This window comes from Dendrobates tinctorius, unplaced genomic scaffold (genome assembly GCF_039654945.1).
Source record: "Dendrobates tinctorius isolate UK_male_01 unplaced genomic scaffold, ASM3965494v1 ptg000191l, whole genome shotgun sequence".
Classification (NCBI taxonomy): Eukaryota; Metazoa; Chordata; class Amphibia; order Anura; family Dendrobatidae; genus Dendrobates; species Dendrobates tinctorius.
The window spans coordinates 15,679,295-15,699,728 of record NW_027361858.1 but is presented as its reverse complement, the minus strand read 5'-3'; positions in this window follow the sequence as shown (position 1 = coordinate 15,699,728).

Here is a 20,434-nt window from a genome sequence, read left to right as displayed (position 1 = left end):
TTCAAATTGTCCCGGTAAGAATCGCAAGACCACGGCTGCGGTAATCAAATGTGACTTTTCGGATGTATCTTCAGTAGTTTCCCACTCAAACCCTCCTAGGAAGGAAATAGTCGACTGGAATCACGACTTCTCTGACTGTACTTCAGAAATATTCTCACCGGTGAATGCAGCCATTTCATCAGTAAGTTCCACTACTTCGACCTTGGACGGCTCAAGGAAGGACTCGCACTGTTATATCCCCATCAAGATATGGACCCAGTCCCAGTGGATTACTAGTTTCGCTATGGTTGACTCAGGGGCCAGCGGCAATTTTATGGACATTACATTCGCTAAAAAACACAGTATATGTTCACAAAGGAGGATTTCTCCGGTATTGATGGAAACTGTGGATGGTTCCCCACTGGTATCCGGGCCCGTAGACCTTGAAACAACATCACTGAAAGTCCGTATGGGGGCGGATCACTCAGAAAGACTGTCCTTCTTGTTAATTTCTTCCCCTCATTTTCCCATAATCTAAGGATTACCATGGCTACGACTGCAAAACCCTACTATCAATTGGGAGACGAAAGAAATACAGTTTCCAAGAAGACAGATATCATCTAAAGAACCAGCTTTAGTTGGCTCAGCATTCTCAGTTGACCTAAATCTACCAATAGAGTATCAGGATTTCATCGATGTATGTGACAAAAAAAATGCAGACAAATTACCTCCACATCGGCCGTACGATTGCCCCGTGGAACTGCTACCTGGTGCCGCAATTCCGTTCGGTAACATTTACCCTTTGGCTGGGCCAGAACTAAAAGCCCTTAAGGAGTATATCGATGAGAACCTAGCCAAGGGATTTATACGACCATCTTCCTCTCCAGCGGGTGCCCCAATCTTCTTCGTAAAAAAAAAGGATGGTTCACTCCGCCCATGTATTGATTACCGAGAACTCAACAAAATTACGATCAGGAACTCCTATCCACTTCCATTAATTCCTGAACTACTTGAAAGGGTGCGACACTCTAAAATCTTCACGAAATTACATCTCCGTGGAGCATACAATCTAGTACGGATCCGCCCCGGTGACGAGTGGAAAACAGCCTTCCGGTCACGCTATGGGCATTTTGAGTACCTCATCATGTCTTTTGGTCTCCGTAATGCGCCGGCTACATTTCAACACTTGGTGAATGACATTTTCAGAGACATACTCGATATTTTTGTTGTTGTTTATTTGGATGACATTTTGATCTTTTCCAGCAACATCGAGGAGCATCAGCAGCACGTGAGAGTAGTCTTGGATCGTCTATGGCAGAATCACTTGTATATCAAGTTGGAGAAATGCGAATTTCACAAGACGGAAATCCAATTCTTGGGGTATGTTATCTCTCCTCAGGGTCTCAGCATGGATGCCAGTAAAACTCAAGCCATTCAGGAGTGGCCAATTCCCAAGTCTGTGAAAGAAGTACAACGATTTATTGGATTCGCCAATTTTTACAGACGATTCATTAAAAATTTTTCGGAGATCGTCATACCCATCACCCAATTGACCCGGAAGAAGATACCATTTGTCTGGTCACAGCAAGCGCAGACAGCATTTTCCAAGTTAAAAGCTAAATTCACATCAGCACCGATCCTCGTACACCCGGATCCGGATCGAGCTTTCATAATGGAAGTAGACGCTTCCGACTGTGCGATAGGGGCCATACTCTCGCAAAGAACAGGTGAGAAAGATCTTTTACACCCTTGTGCCTTTCTTTCCCAGAAATTGTCGCCCGCAGAGAGAAATTACGATGTCGGGAATAAAGAGCTATTGGCCATTATAACCGCATTCAAGGAATGGAGGCATCTACTACAGGGAGCATCTCACCAGATTGTTGTATTTATGGATCATCGGAACCTCGAATTCATGAGATCGGCAAGGTGTCTAAAACCTAGACAGGCCCGATGGACTTTATTTCTTAATCAGTTTGACTTCATTGTTTCCTACAGGCCAGGCTCTCGTAATGGGAAGGCCGATGCACTATCTAGGATTCACTCAGGAAACGTAACTCCAGCATTACCTCCGAGGACTATACTCTCAGAAAGAAACTTCATAGGAGTGTTACACAATCAAGATCTATTAACAGGTATTAAGGAAGCCTACGCTGGAGACCCACTACTGATCCGACCCCCCAATCAGGTAAACCTAACCTGGAAAAACAGACTTTAGTTTCAGGGGCAACGCCTGTATATTCCGGAAACGGTCAGACTAAGTGTACTAAAATTAATGCATGACTCAAAGATCGCCAGTCATAGAGGAGTCCAGAAGACTCAGGAATAGAGTTGAGCGATACCGTCCGATACTTCAAAGTATCGTATCGGATGGTATCGGCCGATCTTTAAAAAAAGTATCGGTATCGCCGATTCCGATACCGGAAGTCCCATTCAAGTCTATGGGACTTCCGGTATCGGAATAAGAAAAACCCTTTCCTGCCCTTGTACAGCCTCTCTGGGGTCTGTACGGGCCTTTCGGGGGGCTGTGCCGGCCTGCCAGGGGGTCTGTGCAGGCTCCGGTGGTCTGTGCCGGCCTGCCGGTGGTCTGTGCAGGCTCCGGGGGGCTGTGCCGGCCTGCCGGGGGGCTGTGCCGGCCTGCCGGGGGGCTGTGCCGGCTCCGGGGGGCTGTGCCGGCCTGCCGGGGGGCTGTGCAGGCTCCGGGGGTCTGTGCAGGCATCGTCCGATGGGACTACAAGTCCCATCGGGCGATGCCTGCTACCATGACAGTGATTGACACATTAGCCAATGATGGGACAGTAGTAGTCCCATCATCCGGCTAATGTGTTAAATGTAAAAAAAAAAAAAAAATTACATGCTACATACATACAACATGCATACTACATACATGCTACATTCATACTACATACTACATACATGCTACATACATACTACATATATACTACATGCATGCTACATACATACTGCATGCTACATACATACCACATACATACTACATACATACTACATATATACTACATGCATGCTACATACATACTACATGCTACATACATACCACATACATACTACATATATACTACATGCATGCTACATACATACTACATGCTACATACATACCACATATATACTACATACATACTACATATATACTGCATGCTACATACATACTACATATATACTACATGCATGCTACATACATACTACATGCTACATACATACCACATACATACTACATACATACTACATACATACTACATATATACTACATGCTACATACATACTACATATATACTACATGCATGCTACATACATACTACATGCTACATGCATGCTACATACATACTACATACATACTACATGCTACATACATACCACATATATACTACATACATACAATACATTCATACAATACATACATAGACATACAGTACATATAACATAGAGTAACATACTTACCAATACTTGTCACATTGTTCCCCGAAGCCATTGTCGTCTACGGAATAAATATTAACATAACAAACCACAAAAATACTCACCCACGATCCGAAGCAGTCCACGAGTGTGTCCCACGACGATCTTGGGTAGAGAACTGCAGCATCAGATGATGCTGCCGTTCTCTACGGGCTGCAGGAATCCAATGACGGAAGGTAGGTATCCTTCCGCACTGTATTCCTCCGCCACTTAAAAAAAAAAAGTCCCTAGTCTCACTTTATGCCATTGCTGTGTGGGAATTTCCCACACAGCAATGGCATAAAGTGAGACTAGGGACTTTTTTTTTTAAGTGGCGGAGGAATACAGTGCGGAAGGATACCTACCTTCCGTCATTGGATTCCTGCAGCCCGTAGAGAACGGCAGCATCATCTGATGCTGCCGTTCTCTACCCAAGATCGTCGTGGGACACACTCGTGGACTGCTTCGGATCGTGGGTGAGTATTTTTGTGGTTTGTTATGTTAATATTTATTCCGTAGACGACAATGGCTTCGGGGAACAATGTGACAAGTATTGGTAAGTATGTTACTCTATGTTATATGTACTGTATGTCTATGTATGTATTGTATGAATGTATTGTATGTATGTAGTATATATGTGGTATGTATGTAGCATGTAGTATGTATGTAGTATGTATGTAGCATGCATGTAGCATGTAGTATGTATGTAGCATGCATGTAGTATATATGTAGTATGTATGTAGCATGCATGTAGTATATATGTAGTATGTATGTAGCATGTAGTATGTATGTAGCATGCATGTAGTATATATGTAGTATGTATGTGGTATGTATGTAGCATGCAGTATGTATGTAGCATGCATGTAGTATATATGTAGTATGTATGTAGCATGCATGTAGTATATATGTAGTATGTATGTAGCATGTAGTATGTATGTAGCATGCATGTAGTATATATGTAGTATGTATGTGGTATGTATGTAGCATGCAGTATGTATGTAGCATGCATGTAGTATGTATGTAGTATGTATGTAGTATGTATGTAGCATGCAGTATGTATGTAGTATGTATGTAGTATATATGTAGTATGTATGTAGCATGCATGTAGTATGTATGTAGCATGTATGTAGTATATATGTAGTATGTATGTAGCATGTAGTATGTATGTAGTATTTTTTTTTTTTTTTTTTTTTTTTTTTTTTTAACATTTAACACATTAGCTGGATGATGGGACTACTACTGTCCCATCATTGGCTAATGTGTCAATCACTGTCATGGTAGCAGGCATCGCCCGATGGGACTTGTAGTCCCATCGGACGATGCTTGCACAGACCCCCGGACATCAGCACAGCCCCCCGGCAGGCCGGCACAGCCCCCCGGCAGGCCGGTACAGACCCCCACAGGGTGCACAGACCACCGGCAGGCCGGCACAGCCCCCCGGCAGGCCGGCAGAGACCCCGGGCAGTCCACACAGCCCCCCGGCAGGCCGGCACAGCCCCCCGGCAGGCCGGCAGAGACCCCCGGAAGGCCCGAAATGACGGCGCATCATGATGCGCACACACCGCGCATCATGATGACGTCAGGCCGTCAATCAACTGAACTTCCGATTCCGATGCCGAATTCCGATATTGAAAAAATATCGGAAGTCGGTATCGGAATTCCGATACAGCAAGTATCGGCCGATACCCGATACTTGCGGTATCGGAATGCTCAACACTACTCAGGAACTCTTGTCTCGCTTCTTTTGGTGGCCGACCTACCGGAGAGACGTTCAGCATTACGTCTCGTCATGTGAGGTATGTGCAAGATCAAAGGTTCCCCGCTCCTCACCTACGGGACTGTTACAACCCCTCCCTATTCCATCTCGCCCTTGGGGGTCTGTTTCAATGGATTTCATTGTAGAATTGCCTACTTCTAAGGGGAAAAACACTATCCTAGTAGTGATTGACCATTTGACCAAGGCTGCCCATTTCATTCCCTGTATCGGTCTTCCGACAGCCAAACAGACAGCGGACCTCATCGTACAAAATGTTTTTCGGCTACATGGAGTTCCTGACGAAGTGATATCAGATCGAGGGGTCCAATTTACCTCAAAATTTTGGCGAAGCTTCTGTGCCGCCCTGGACATCAAGGTAAATCTATCATCTGCTTTTCATCCGCAGTCTAACGGACAAATGGAACGGACTAATCAAACCTTGGAGCAGTATTTACGTTGCTACGTATGCCACTTGCAAGATGATTGGGTAAACTTACTCCCGATGGCCGAATTTACATATAACAACTCGCAGAGTGCCTCCACCAAGCAGTCTCCTTTCTTCGCCAATAAGGGGTATCATCCCAGCATCCTCCCTCGACTCCCGATAGACACGTCTGTACCCGCAGCAGCTGACCGAATTACGTGTTTACAACAGAATTTAGAGTCTTTGAAACAAACGCTGGCTACAGCTCAAGAGAGATACAAGAGAGCTGCAGACAGGTTCCGTAAACCAGCACCAACATACAAGGTAGGAGACATGGTCTGGCTTTCGACAAGAAATTTGAAATTAAGGATTCCAACATCTAAGTTGGGACAGAAATATGTTGGCCCATACAAAATCGACAACATAGTGAGTCCTGTAGCCTGCCGTCTTAAGTTGCCTACATCTTTGAAAATACACCCTGTTTTTCATGTCTCCTTGCTTAAACCGGTAGTACCGAATCCTTTTCCTGGACGTACACCTGTTCCACCTGGTCCGGTTCTCATTTACGGGCAAGAAGAATTTATCGTGGAAGGGATCATCGACTCTCAGATCCATAGGGGGAAACTTCAGTACTTGGTGAAATGGCAGGGTTACCCATCGGAGGAGAATTCCTGGGAACCTCAGGAGAACATTCGAGCTCCCCGTCTGATCCAACGGTTCCACAGCCGATACCCCAATAAACCTGATCTAAGGTCGTCCGGAGGACATCCTTGAAGGAGGGAATAGTGTGAGGCTCTGAGCCATGTTCCTGTTCTGTTTGACTTTGCCCTTACTTTTGCCCTTATCAAATATGGAGTAAGTAGCTTCACAAGGGGCCATCTTGTTCCTGTTTGACTCTTCCTGTTTCCTGCCTGCTGTGTACAAAAGGGACTCAGCACATTATACCTGTGCTTGTGTATCTGGATCTTCACCTGCAGCCAAGCTTGGAGAACTCGCATTGTGCCTGCTTCTTCTATACCTCGGGATTCCCCGTTTGTTACTTACCTGCCGTCCTGCCTGACAGCCTCTCCTGTCCGGATCTGCTCTGCTTCATTCATCTCTGCGGCCTGCTCTCCGCTTGAAGCCTGGTCCAGGCTCAGGACTTTAGGACTGTGTGCTCCCGGACCTCAGACTCTCGCCAGTTGGTTCGTACAGACTCTACCTGTTGCCAGAATTTATATCTGCTTACCGTGTAATACTGAAGCCTGCTTCCTGCAATACCCCTGAACTATCTTTGCCTAGTACTGTGACCTGTTGCTACAATACAATACTGAACCTTTGAACATATACTGTGTCTGTCTTCTCTGACCCATGCTACATCCATAGAACCTATAGTACCAATTTGACATGCAGTGCTGATGATGAAGACCCAATAGTGGAGCATTGCAGTGTTGAGGCTGAACACCAAGCAATGAAGCATTGTAGCATTGCAGTGTTGAGGCTGAACACCTGGCAGTGGAGCATTTCAGTGTTGATCCGGAAGAACCAGCAGTAGAGAATTGCAGTGTTGAGGCTGAAGAACCTGCATTGGAGAATTTTAGTATTGAGGCTGAAGAACCTGCATTGGACAATTGCAGTGTTGAGGTTTCAGACCCGGCAGTGGACAATTGCAGTGTTGAGGATGAAGACCTGACAGTGGACCATTGCAGTGTGGAGGCTGAACACCCAGCAGTGGAGCATTGTAGTGTTGACCCCAAATAGCCTGCATTGTAGCACTGCAGTGTTGAGGAAGAACACCCGGCCCTGGAGCATTTCAGTGTTGAGCCTGATGAGCCTGCATTGGCGAATGTCAGTGTTGAGGCTGAAGACCCGGCAGTGGACAATTGCAGTGTTGATGATGAAAAACCTGCAGTGGAAGATTGCAGTGTTGAGGATGAAGACTAGACAGTGGAGCATTGCAGTATTAATGCTGAACATCAGGGAAGTGGAGCATTTGTGTTGAGCCTGAAGACCCAGCAATGGAGAATTGCAGTGTTGAGGATGAAGAACCTGTATTGCAGAATTTTAGCATTGAGGCTGAAGAACTTGCAATGAAGAATTTTAGTGTTGAGGTTGAAGACCCGGCAGTGGAGAATTGCAGTGTTGAGGATGAAGAACTGGCAGTGGAGAATTGCATTGTTGAAGCTGACCAACCAACAAAGTTCATATTATTAGGAAGTGGGTCTCCCATACTGTTTTCCTATGCGGTGAATGCAAAGCCTGCCCCAAATTCGGACACACCCCAATACCCCTTGGAAGAGAGGTGTAGGAGGGCCTCCTAAAAATCTGTTCCCATTACAAAGGAGCGGGTCTCCTATACTTGTAATGCCCATACAGTAAGTGTATGGGCTGACAAACATCATTTCCCCCTGGGGGGTATATATAAACATACTGTACTGTGTATAAAATTTGTTTACGGGCATCATTAACACCCTTTACAACACTAATGTGGGTGTTCCATCACGGACCACAGTCACCCTGGTGATCTAGTGGTGGTGGATGAAGAGACGTGGAGTAGGGTCTCCTAAAAATCTGTTCCCATTACAAAGGAGAGGGTCTCCTATACTTGTAATGCCCATACAGCAAGTGTATCGGCTGACAAACATTTCCCCCTGGGTGTATACATCAACATACTGTCTAAAAAATTTTTTACAGGCATCATAAACACACTTTACAACAATAATGTTGGTATGGATTCACGGACCACGGTCACCCTGGTGATCTAGTTGTGGTGGATGATGAGGATGAGGAGAAGGAGGAGGACAACAGCAAATAGGCCAAATCAGGAAGTGTATATCCATGTGTGGGTGTGAAGTGTTGCATGTGAATAGACTTCCCAAAAAAAGACACTAGATTTGAGTTTATGTTACACTGCTATCATTCGGTGATGTTGAGAAGTCTCGCCCAATCCAGTCCTTGCTCATTTTTATAAGAGTCAGCCTGTCAGCATTTTCAGTTGACAGGCGGATGCGCTTATCAGTTATGATTCCACCAGCGGCACTAAAAACCCGCTCTGACAAAACGCTACCTGCAGGGCACTCTAGGTCCTCCAAGGCGTACAGAGCCAGTTCATGCCACGTGTCCAGCTTGGATAACCAATAATTATAAGGCACAGAGGAATCACAGAGGACGTAGGTACGGTCAGCATGGTACTCCCTCAGCATTTTCCAAAACTTTGCACTCCTTGTGAAAGTATCCCGTGCTTCAGGGCCAGTGTGATGGGAAGGTATGAGAAAAGTCTCCCAGAACTTTGGCAGTGTTCCCCTGCCTCTGCTGGATTGGAGTTGTGTATCTCTCGCCTGTATTTCTTGGTTTTCCATTGAACTGTGACCTCTGCCGCCAGCATTTTCAGATGGGAATATTTTTAATAATTCCCCAACAAGGGCCCTATTTTAGTAGACCTGTCTGCCTCTGGAATAAGAGATAGAAAGTTCTCCCTGTAGCGTGGGTCTAGAAGTGTCACCAACCAGTAATGACTATCACCAACCAGTAATGACTGTCACCCAAAATTTTGAGAACATGAGGGTCATGGGAAAGGCAGCTAAACATAAACTCAACCATGCATGCCAGACTGCTAACAGACAAGATTTCTGCCTCCTCATCAAGAGGACGACTGACCATGCTCTCCTCCCTGTCCTCAGGCCATCCACACTGAACAGACAGTATGACAGTTGTGCTTGTAGTACCGTCGATAGCTCATGAAACTAGCTCCTGTTCTTCCTCCTCCTCCTCCTCTTCCTCATTATCACCCAAGGCACGTTGGGATGAAATGAGGCTGGGCTGTGTGTAATCACCCTGTATGGTTCCTTGCTCCATCTCATCATGCTCTGCCTGCAGTGCATCCTCTTTGATTGTGAGCAGAGAGCATTTCAGAACATAGAGAAGCGGGATGGTGATACTAATTATGGTGTTATCGCCACTCAACATCTTGGTGGAGTCCTTAAAGTTTTGGAGGATGGTACATATGTCTGACATCTATGTCCGCTCATGAGGTCTTACGTGTGGAGTCTGAACTGAATACCGACAGGCTTGTTGATGCTGGTAGTCAACAACTGCTCTCTTCTGCTCCCAAATCCTTTCCAACATATGCAGTGAAGAGTTGCAATGCATGGGGGCATCACACAACAGTCGGTGCAGTCAGCAGCTGCAAATGCTGTTGAAGCACGGCAAGCGTGGCAGAAGATGTTGCTGACTTTCTAAAATGGGCACAGAGGCGGCATACTTTGACAAGCAGATCTGGCAGCTCCGGGTAGCTTTTGAGAAACCGTTGAACAGTGAGGTTAAGCACATGGGCCAGACATTGTACATGTGTGAAGTTGCCCTGCCTCAGAGCTGCCACCAGGTTCTAGCCATGGTCACACAAGACCATGCCTGACTGTAGGTTCAGCGATGTCATCCACAGATCTGCGTGCTCTTTCAGAGCTGTCCATAACTCTTCAGCATTGTGCAGTTTGTCACCTAAACATATTAGCTTCAGCACAGCCTGTTACTCTTTGGCTGAGGCAGTATATGAAAAAGAAGAAAAAGAGGTACATCCAACAAGGGAACTCCAGTACAAAAATGTCAAAGTGAAAAACATGTATAAATTTTATTGAGAGCATGTACACAACACAGCAAGATAAAAACACTTAAAAACACACAAGAAGCATGTCACAATCATATGATGCTGAAAAAGTGACTTTCCCACAGAAGATACCCCTATTAAACAACAATTTGATTTAGGTATAAATGCAGCAGACAACTGGGCAAAAAAGAAATAAAAGAATATCTATGACGCTCAACATATGAGCATAGATCATATATTGTGAAAAAGCCCCAAAAAGGGCAACACATTAAACACAGCACCATGCAGCAAAGGAATCCAGTAATTCAGAACAGCCAAAAGATTATATTAAGGCTGTTCAAGGATTAATAACCTTTAAGTTGGAGAAAGGGAAATGGGAAACCCTTACATATCCAGAGGTGAAGTGTTAGCAATGGACGGTCAAAAGGAATAATAGCCCAAAAACAAATGAAGCCAGTAGCCTGCGGGGTAAATCAAAGAGGGAACCGCACCCCACGCGTATCGGCTCGTAACGTGTGGCTTTCTCAAGGGAGGATGAAGCGCTAGTGGTGTGCATGCATTATCGTTATTATATACACAGAAACATAATTAATTAATAAGCAATCAAAGTACCAACCTATGAAGCAAGGGAGCACGGCGTGGCAGCGGCCATCTTGTCAGCGTTCTTAGTATGGAAATAAAGTTGCTGACACCTAATGAAAGCGCAATTGAACACTACTGCGCAGGCGCGATGTATCGACGGCCATCTTGTCTATCCCTTGTTTTAATAAAGTTGACGACGTGTAGTGTGGGCACAATAGGAAACTGACGCGCAGGCGCAATATGCGGCCGCCATCCTGTCTGTTCCTTGTTTAAATAAGATTGATGATGTATAGTATGGGCATAAAATGAAAACAAAAAACAAAAAACAAATGCGCAGGCACAATACGGCGGCAACCATCTGTTATATTCGCTGTTTTAAATAAACAAATAATCTTATACAAAAAAGAAATTCAAAGCAGTTCTAAAGGCCCCCCCCAGACAATGATGAAAGCACCGCAACTTAAAGCACATGCGCAGTTCAACATTAGCCCATTAGTCACCAGACCAAAAGGACTGGGGACGGATAAATTGTTTTAAGGATACAGACAGATACCCGTGTGCCATATGACCTTTGTTGTTTCCACTACATATCCCCCATCAGAGCCAGCATGCACATTGTGAACGATGTTCAAAGTATTTATGCGCATGCATCATGTGCCAATCAGCCATCCTATATGTACCCAAGTGGGCAACAAAAATTGTTACTGCCCAAACATGGTGGTACCAAAACTGACCCATATAGAGGCTGAGAAACGTGGATTGTAGAACATTTGTGGAAGCACAAAATGTCAATCAACCACCTGAACACATACAAAGATAGACACTACCGTTAATTGTACACCAAGTGCACAAATAAGGACAAGCAGATAGCAAATACAGGTCCAGCATTAACGTTCCTTTCTAAAAGGGCATGGTGCTGTGAATAATGGAATACCAAAAATGACCATAAATATACCAATCTCAAAGAATATATGTATATAAGAGATGACACTCACAAAATGCTGAGATCAACAGTACCGTGCCAAATGAAGGCACGGAAGTCAAAGCCTAATAAGACATGAGAAATTAATATCCTAAAATCCTCGACGAGAAGAAACAACTCAGGATGAAGAAGGTCATATCTTAATTTGAAATTGGATCAAACTCAAAGTAAAGTCCACAGAAGCCCCACAGATGCAGAAGGGCTAGTCGGTGTCCAACATAGATTTAGCAGGAACAGGCAAGCCCACAGTTGTGGCTATCCAATGATGGAATCTGCCAAATTCATAGGTAAGAAGCTAACAGATGGCCAAAAGGATGTATCCAGATTCAGTATCCCAATAGAGAAGTCCTTGACTGGAAAAATCATCACAGCGCAGAACCAAAATCCCAGGATGGCAACAGAAGGATCGACGATCGAAATAACCCTAAAAACAAGGGAAACAACATGGATTAACCATAAAACCCAGTAAACAGAAGTTCCTCATTGAGACCTTCTGGAGCTGAACTCCTCAAATTATAGATCCATCGTGCCTCTCTTCGGAGTAGTTCTTTGGTGAGATTGCCACCACGTATATTACCCAAAACCTGATCCACCACTAAAACTTGCAGGTTGGAACATCTGCTGGCATGACAGTCAAGGAAATGGTTTGCCACCGAGGAAATTGGCTTACCCTTTTCACGATCTGTCTTGGCTTTATCGATGTTAGACACATGCTGCTGTACTCTACGTCTCAATTCCTGGCCCGTCTGACCCACATAGATCTTCGGACAAGGACAAATAAGAACATAGATCACATTCTTGGATTTACAGTTGGAATAATGTTTCAACTTAATTTCTCCTGGAAAGACAGAAAGAGTCACCAAATCTGAGGCAATCATAAATGGACAGATAGTACAATTCCCACAAGGGTAAGAGCCACTTAATCGGTGGCCTATGCCAATTCTGGAAGTAGGTTTCTTAAAATGGCTAGTAGTAAGAAAATCCTTGAGATTTTTTGCTCTCGTAGCCACCATTTTCGGTTTGTCAGACAAGAATGGTTTTAATTTGGGTTCATTGAGTAAAATCCCCCAATGTTTAGCTAACACATTGTAGATCTCACGCCATTGATTATTATACGGCGTAATCAAATTGATGGTCCTATCCGTGCCCCGAGATTTGGGTTGTAAGAGAGAAAGCCTATCACCCCCAAGTGAATCCTGAAAGGCTTTGGAAATAACCCTACGTGGGTACCCCCTATCCTTAAAGCGACGAGACAATTCCCTAGACTCATTGCGAAAATCTTGGTCGCTACTGCAGTTGCGCCTTACCCGTAAGAATTGTCCCTTTGGTATATTCTTCCTTAAGTGCCAGGGATGGAAACTTGAAAAATGAAGGAGACTATTCGCCGCAGTTGATTTACGAAAAAGCTTGGTCCTTATTTCAGTACCGACTTTCATAATTTCCAAATCCAGAAAATCGACTGATACCTCTGACATGAAAGCTGTTAAAGATATGTTGAGAGAGTTAATATTAAGAGAGTCCACAAAGGATAGGCACTCAGCCCTTGAGCCAGTCCAAAGGATCAGAATATAATCGATATATCTGAACCAATGAAAAACGTGATTTTGGAAAACTGCCATGGGGCGCACCTGTGTCTCCTCCCACCACCCCAGAAAGAGGTTGACATACGAGGGTGCACAGCGTGCCCCCATGGCAGTACCAGAAATTTGTTTATAAAAAACACGATCAAAAATTAAATAGTTATTAGAAAGCACAAAGTGCAATAAGTCCAATAAAAAGGAATGATGGCGACGATCATCTGTAAATTGCTGATTGAAGAAATATGCAACTGCTTCAATCCCCAAGGTATACCCAATGCAGGTATAAAGGGATTCCACATCCATTGTCACAAGAATAGTGTTCTGTGGCACTGATAAATCCTGAAGTTGTCGAATTAAATGAGAGGAATCCTGCACAAAAGAACCTAAAGAAAATACAAATGGTTGCAGTAAATGATCTAAGTAAATGCAAGGACGCTCAAACAGGCTGCCAATGCCAGCCACAATGGGCCTACCTGGTGGCTCCAAGGTGGATTTGTGCACCTTGGGGAGAAGATATAGTGTAGGGACAACAGGATGATGCGTGGTTAAAAAAGTATGTTCCTTTTTACTCAAAATATCATTATGTCTGGCAGACAGAAGAAACCGGTCAAGTTTTTTCTTAAAGACACTCGTAGGGTCAGAGGGTAGGACCTGGTAACAAGAGATGTTGTTAAGCTGGCGTTTAGCCTCCTTCAAATACATATCCATAGGCCATAACACTATGTTCCCACCTTTATCCGCTTCCTTAATTATAAAGGAGGGATTATCTTTAAGCTTATTAACCGCTAATCTTTCCTTTTTTCCCAAATTCTCACCTTGTAAGCTAGTAGTGTTCAATTTGGCAATATCCTTACTAACAAGATTATAGAAAATTTGAATAGTGGGAAACAAGGCAAAAGACGGCGTAGCTTGTGAAGTTAGATGCCACAGTTTATCAGACACTTTTTTTGGATTCTCATTTTCTTGTAGCAAATCTAAAAGGTCATTAAAGGCTTGTCTCTCGTCCTGCGGCAAAGAGTCGAGTATGGACGGTTGATGATACAGCATTTTAAATGAAAGCTGTCTGCAAAAAAGATACAAGTCCTTAGTTAAAATGAACTTATCCAAAGCTCCCATAGGGGCAAAGGAAAGACCTTTTGATAAGACAGATATCTCTATGTCCGACAAAACATAACTAGATAAGTTGATTATTTGTAAGTTGCCATCTGCAGTAGTCGTATTCGCAGCACCCACCTTATGACACAGAAGATCCATACTTGCAACATCTGTAAATGTTCCTATTTCTGCTTGGGCTGCCTCAGCTGCCTCTTGTATGTCGGTGACCAGACCTGATGTCGCCGTCCCCTCTTTCTGAGGTTTTGGACGTTTCCGCTGGCCCCTTCTGGTATGCTTTCTGGGTCGCTTGTTCCCGATGATAAAAAATCACTCATAGAGGATTCACCAGTACCCGCCCCCAAATTGGAGACCATAGAATTTTGATTCCTAGCTCTGAAGTTGTTTGATCTAACAAATCTCCGATTTCCATGATGAGTCCATTGGAAAACTTGTTTATTCTCAAAATCACTCTTGTCACAGAAAAACTTTTTCTTCTTTTTCTGGATAATCTCTGTTTCAAAATTATTAACAATGTCTTTAAGACGCAGTTGAAAAGGCTTGACAAGAGTGGCTTCATCAAAAGACTGCATCTGGGACTCCTTATCTTGAATATCCTCTTTTAACCTGGTCAGGAGCTTACGATCATGTTCAATTAGTAAACCAATTAGAATGGACGAGCACTTTAAAAGACCAGATTCCCAAGTGGCCTTAAAATCAGGATCTGCTTCCCAGGCGGGAAAAAGCTTGATCCGGAGTCCCCTAGGGACAATACCGAGTTTTACATATTCATCTAGGCTCTTTATGTTCCACCAAGTCTTAGTTAGATTCTTATGGAGATTAATGAGGCAGTGTTGCAGTGCTGGAGATGGAGGCTGAAGAGGAGGAGCAGAAGGATGTGGTGCGTGGTGCAGGAGCTGTAGATTGTAAAAGCAACCTTATGATTTACATAGGGCCCACAATCCTCAGCATTGGGAGGACGTGTTCCATCTCAAGGTCAGAATGAGTCCCGGCTTTCACTATGTTAACCCAGTGTGCCATCAGCGAAATGTACCATCCCTGCTCAGAAGCACTTGTCCAAGTGTCTGTGGTTAGATGGACTTTCCCAGTAACAGCATTGTTGAGAGCACGGCTAATGTTGTGGGACACGTGCTTGTGTAATGCGAGGATGGCACACAGAAAGAAATGGTGGCGGATGGGGACCGAGTACCGAGGGATGGCTGCCGGCATCAGTTTGCAGAAAGCTTCTGTCTCCATTAGCCTGAAAGGCAACATTTCAAGGACAAGCAGACGAGAAATGTGTGAATTTAGTAGTGTGGCCTGTAGGGCGTTGGATGAGTATTTGCGCTTGTGTTCCAAGGACTGGGGTATGGACAACTGAACACTGCACTGGAGCAAGGACATGGATGTGCTTGATGATGTTGCTAGTTGAGTATGTGCAACGACAGGTGCAAGGCAGGAGGCATCTTCGCATGCACCATGGATAGGGGATTGACTTGCATGCACAACAGTGGAAGAAGCAGTGGTATCACCCATAGACACTGGTCCTGGACGCTGGGGTTCGATGCACAAAGTCGGGTGCTTTGCTGCCATGTGCCTGATCATGCTGGTGGTGGTCATGCAGGTAGTTTTGCTACCCCTGCTGATGTGGGCATGGCAGGTGGTGCAAATGGCCTGTTTGGGGTTATCGGCAGAGTCTTTAAAAAACAACCAGACTCTGGAAGACCTGACAGTTGGACTGGCAACTTCCATCGTGTTGGCGTTACCGGGAACGGTTGCCCGCCTTCTGTCAGCGGCCACCACACTGCTTCTTTCTGTTTGTTGGGGTGCTACGCCTCCTTCCCCCTGTGTGCTGCTGTCCTCACTCTGCATGTCCTACTGCTAGTTTGGGTCAGTTACTATATCATCCACCACCTTGCCTTTCACTTCTGCACCCTGGTCTTCCTCCTGACTTTCTGGCAATTGTGTCTCATCATCCACCTCTTCTGACACTTTCCCACTGTTGCCTTTGTGTGAATGTGGCTGTTCAAATATTTGGGCATCGCTACATGCGATCTCCTCTCGACACACTTCAAGTGGACCGGGTGAGAGGCCTGAATCTATAAATGGAAAAGTGAACAGCTCTTCGGAGTGTCCAAGTGTGGGATCAGTTGTCTCTGGGCACTCAACATGGTGGGAGGAAGGCATATCAGGGTGAGGAACATCTGGTCCAGACTCACGGCTACTCAGACTTGACTGTGTGGAAGACAGGGTGGTGGTGGTAAATTGACTGGAAGTAGTATCCGCTATCCAACCAACAACCTTTTGACACTGCTCTGGGATCAATAGTGGTGTGCTGCTGCAGTCCCCTAGTAATTGGAACAGGAAGGTCAGACGAGAAAATGTGGGTGTTTGTTGTGGCACAATTTCAGCTTGCCATGATCTCGGCCTCGGCATCTGCATGCTCCATCACCATCATGTCCACTTCCCTGTTCCTTGCCACGCACCTTGCCCATTTTAAATGGAGTAAAATATTTTCCACGTCCACTTCAAATGGCTGAATTTGCAACAAAGTTATATGTGATCCATGTGAGGAAAAATCACTGTTTAAAATATCTGGCCTGTAGGTAACAATTTTTTTTTAAGCAAACTGGTGTCAATAACTAGGCTAAGACACAGCAAAAATAATTCAATGGAGGCCTGAAATGACACAATTTTGTGCGGACTGATATGTGATGCCTGTGACATAGATGTCCACTTTAAAATATACGTCCTGTAGTTTTTATTTTTCAAGCAAACTGGTATCAATAACTAAGCTAAGACACAGCCAAAAAATTCAATCAGGCCTGAATTGGCACAGTTTTGAGCTTACTGATATGTGATGCCTGTGACACAGATACCTGTTATGCTGTAGAACTGAGGGGAACCGGAAGTGAACCCGCAGGACCGCGACGACGAACCTCCTCGAGGCGAGCTGGCCAAGTGGACCACCCCCTATACAGGGAGCGTCTGGGGCAAGCCTCGGAGAGACTATCGCCGCGGAAGCTGGTACCCGGGGACACAGTAGGGAGAGAACAGGGATAGCCACAAGGTTAGGTTAGGCAGGTACGGATCCAGGCAGACAGAGGTAGACCCTGCGGCGGGAGCTGGAGACCGGTGACGAAGCAGACACTAGGGAAAAACAGAGGTAGCAATCACAAGAGGAGACTGGGCACAGAGAAAACAGGACAAGGCGCTAGGCTGGAGAAGTGCCGAGCAGAGGGGACCTGAATAAGCCGTGCTAGGCACAATGGATAGTCAGGCACCGGGCAGGAGGCGGGACTGCTAGATATAGGGCGGCAAGCAGCGCTTCCGAGTCAGGAGGGGACAGGAGGTGGAGCAGTGGAAGCAGGATTAGTGGCGCGCAGTGCGCAGGCGCACCCGGCGGGCACGGAAGGCCGGCAGCGGCGGTGGAGGAGAGGACGCAGGATGATGCGCGCGCCTTCCGGGAGCGCGCTGGGAGAGGAGAGCGCGCCGGTGTTCGTGAGGCGGAGCAGAGGACGCGGCTGCGAGCGGCACAGCGGGAGCAGCGGGGAGCGTGGCAGCAGGTGATGTAACAATACCCCACTTTAAAATATCGGGCCTGTATTTTTTTTTTTGCAGCAAACTGGTGTCAATAACTAGCCTAAAACACAGCAAAATAAATTCAATGGAGGCCTGAAATGGCATAATTTTGAGCGCACTGATATGTGATGCCTGTGACGCAGATACCCCACTTTAAAATATCGGGCCTGTAGGTTTTTTGTTTTTTTTTCAAGCAAACTGGTGTCAATAACTAGGCTAAGACACAGCAAAAGAAATTCAATGGAGGCCTGAAATGGCACAATTTTGAGCGCACTGATATGTGATGCCTGTGACACAGATACCCCACTTTAAAATATCGGGCCTGTATTTTTTCCCAGCAAACTGGTGTCAATAACTAGGCTAAGACACAGCAAAAAAAATAAATGGAGGCCTGAAATGGCACAATTTTGAGCGCACTGATATGTGATGCCTTTGATGCAGATACCCCACTTTAAAATATCGGGCCTGAAGTTTTTGTTATTCAAGCAACCTGGTGTCAATAACTAGGCTAAGACACAGCAAACAAAAATTAAATGGAGGCCTGAAATGACACAATTTTGAGCGCACTGATATGTGATGCCTGTGACACAGATACCCCACTTTAAAATATCTGGCCTGTTTTTTTTGCAGCAAACTGGTGTCAATAACTAGGCTAAGGCACAGCAAAAGAAATTCAATGGAGGCATGAAATGGCACAATTTTGAGCGCACTGATATGTGATGACTGTGACGGAGATACCCCACTTTAAAATATCTGTCCTTTATTTTTTTTCCAGCAAACTGGTGTCAATAACTAGGCTAAGACACAACAAAAAAAATCAATGGAGGCCTGAAATGGCATAATTTTCAGCGCACTGATATGTGATGTGTGTGACACAGATACCTGTTATGATTGGGTCACCGAGGAGGAAAGCAAGACCAAGCTAAGCCACAGAAAACCAGAGAGGTTGGTAACTAAGCAGATTGCAGACCCCTGATCCTAACCACACAACTAGCAGTAGCCATGGAGCGTACCTACGATGATTCTAGATGCCTCGACACAGCTGGAGAGCTAAATAAGCCTAAAGCAAGAAAGGGGAAATCTAAACTGCCCCAGAGCAGACCCAAAGGAATAGATAGCCCCCAAACATATATTGTCGGTGAGACAAGAGGAAAACACAAACGCAGGTAGGAAAATAGGCTGAGCAAACGATGGGGCCCAAACTAACTAGACAGGACAGGAAAGGAAAGACACTGTCTGCAATCACGCAAAAAACCCTGCAAAAAATGCCCAACACGTCTGATAGAAAAAACACTGAAGTCACCAGACTTCGCCCACTATATCAGCATTCTGATATATTCTGAAAGCAGAGCAAAGAGAGGCCAATCTAATAAGGGACTAAAACAAACTGGCACAAACAGTAACATAAGGATGGAAATTCAGCACAGCCCCAGCCGGGGCTGGCTGACCACACAAAACTGAAATAGACAAAACCAAATCAAATGTGAACAATAGCAAAAGAACACTTAGCTTGAGCAGGCAGGTACTGAGCTGGAAACTAAAACCTCAGGAGGCAGGAAAAAATCACCAGCAGGGATAGAGGGAGTCGGCTGTCTTAAATCCAATCAGAAACTCCAGATGTCTAATTGTCCTCCTCATTATCAGGTGGCAGGCCTCTGTTAACTAGATCAGCTGCACTACCTCCTGTAACCACCAGAGGGAGCCCGGAAAGAGAACTCGCGACCCCTCTGTCAATATAGCCAGCTCCACTACGTTCACTAATAACCAGAGGTAGGCCAGAAAGTGAATTCACAACAGTACCCCCCCCTTGAGGAGGGATCACCGAACCCTCATCCATGCCACCAGGCCGATCAGGATGGGCCCGGTGAAAAGCACGAACCTTTCTTTTGGCAGAGACCCATGAATTATCCTCCTGGCCATAACCCTTCCATTTGACCAAGTACTGGAGTCTCCGTCTAGCCAAATGAGAATCCAATATTTTCTCTACCTCATATTCCACATTGCCTTTAACCAATACAGGGACAGGAGGTGCCGCCATAGGAACTACTGGCTCCACAAACCTCTTCAACAGAGATTTATGAAACACGTTATGGATCTTAAACGTAACTGGAAGCGCCAATCGAAAAGAAACAGGATTAAGAATCTCCAAAATCTTATAAGGTCCAATGAATCTTGGCTTGAACTTTGGAGACGCAACCTTCATAGGAATATTCTTTGACGACAACCAAACCATATTACCCACTTTAAACCGGGGACCAATGGTCCTATGCCGGTTGGAAAACCGTTGAGCTTTTTCCTTAGAGAGGGACAACTTATCCACCACTTGGTCCCAAGTCTGCTGCATTCTCTCTACCGTAGTGTCCACACTTGGGCAGGTCGAAGATTCCACTTGCCCTGAAGAAAATCGACGATGAATCCCAAATTTACA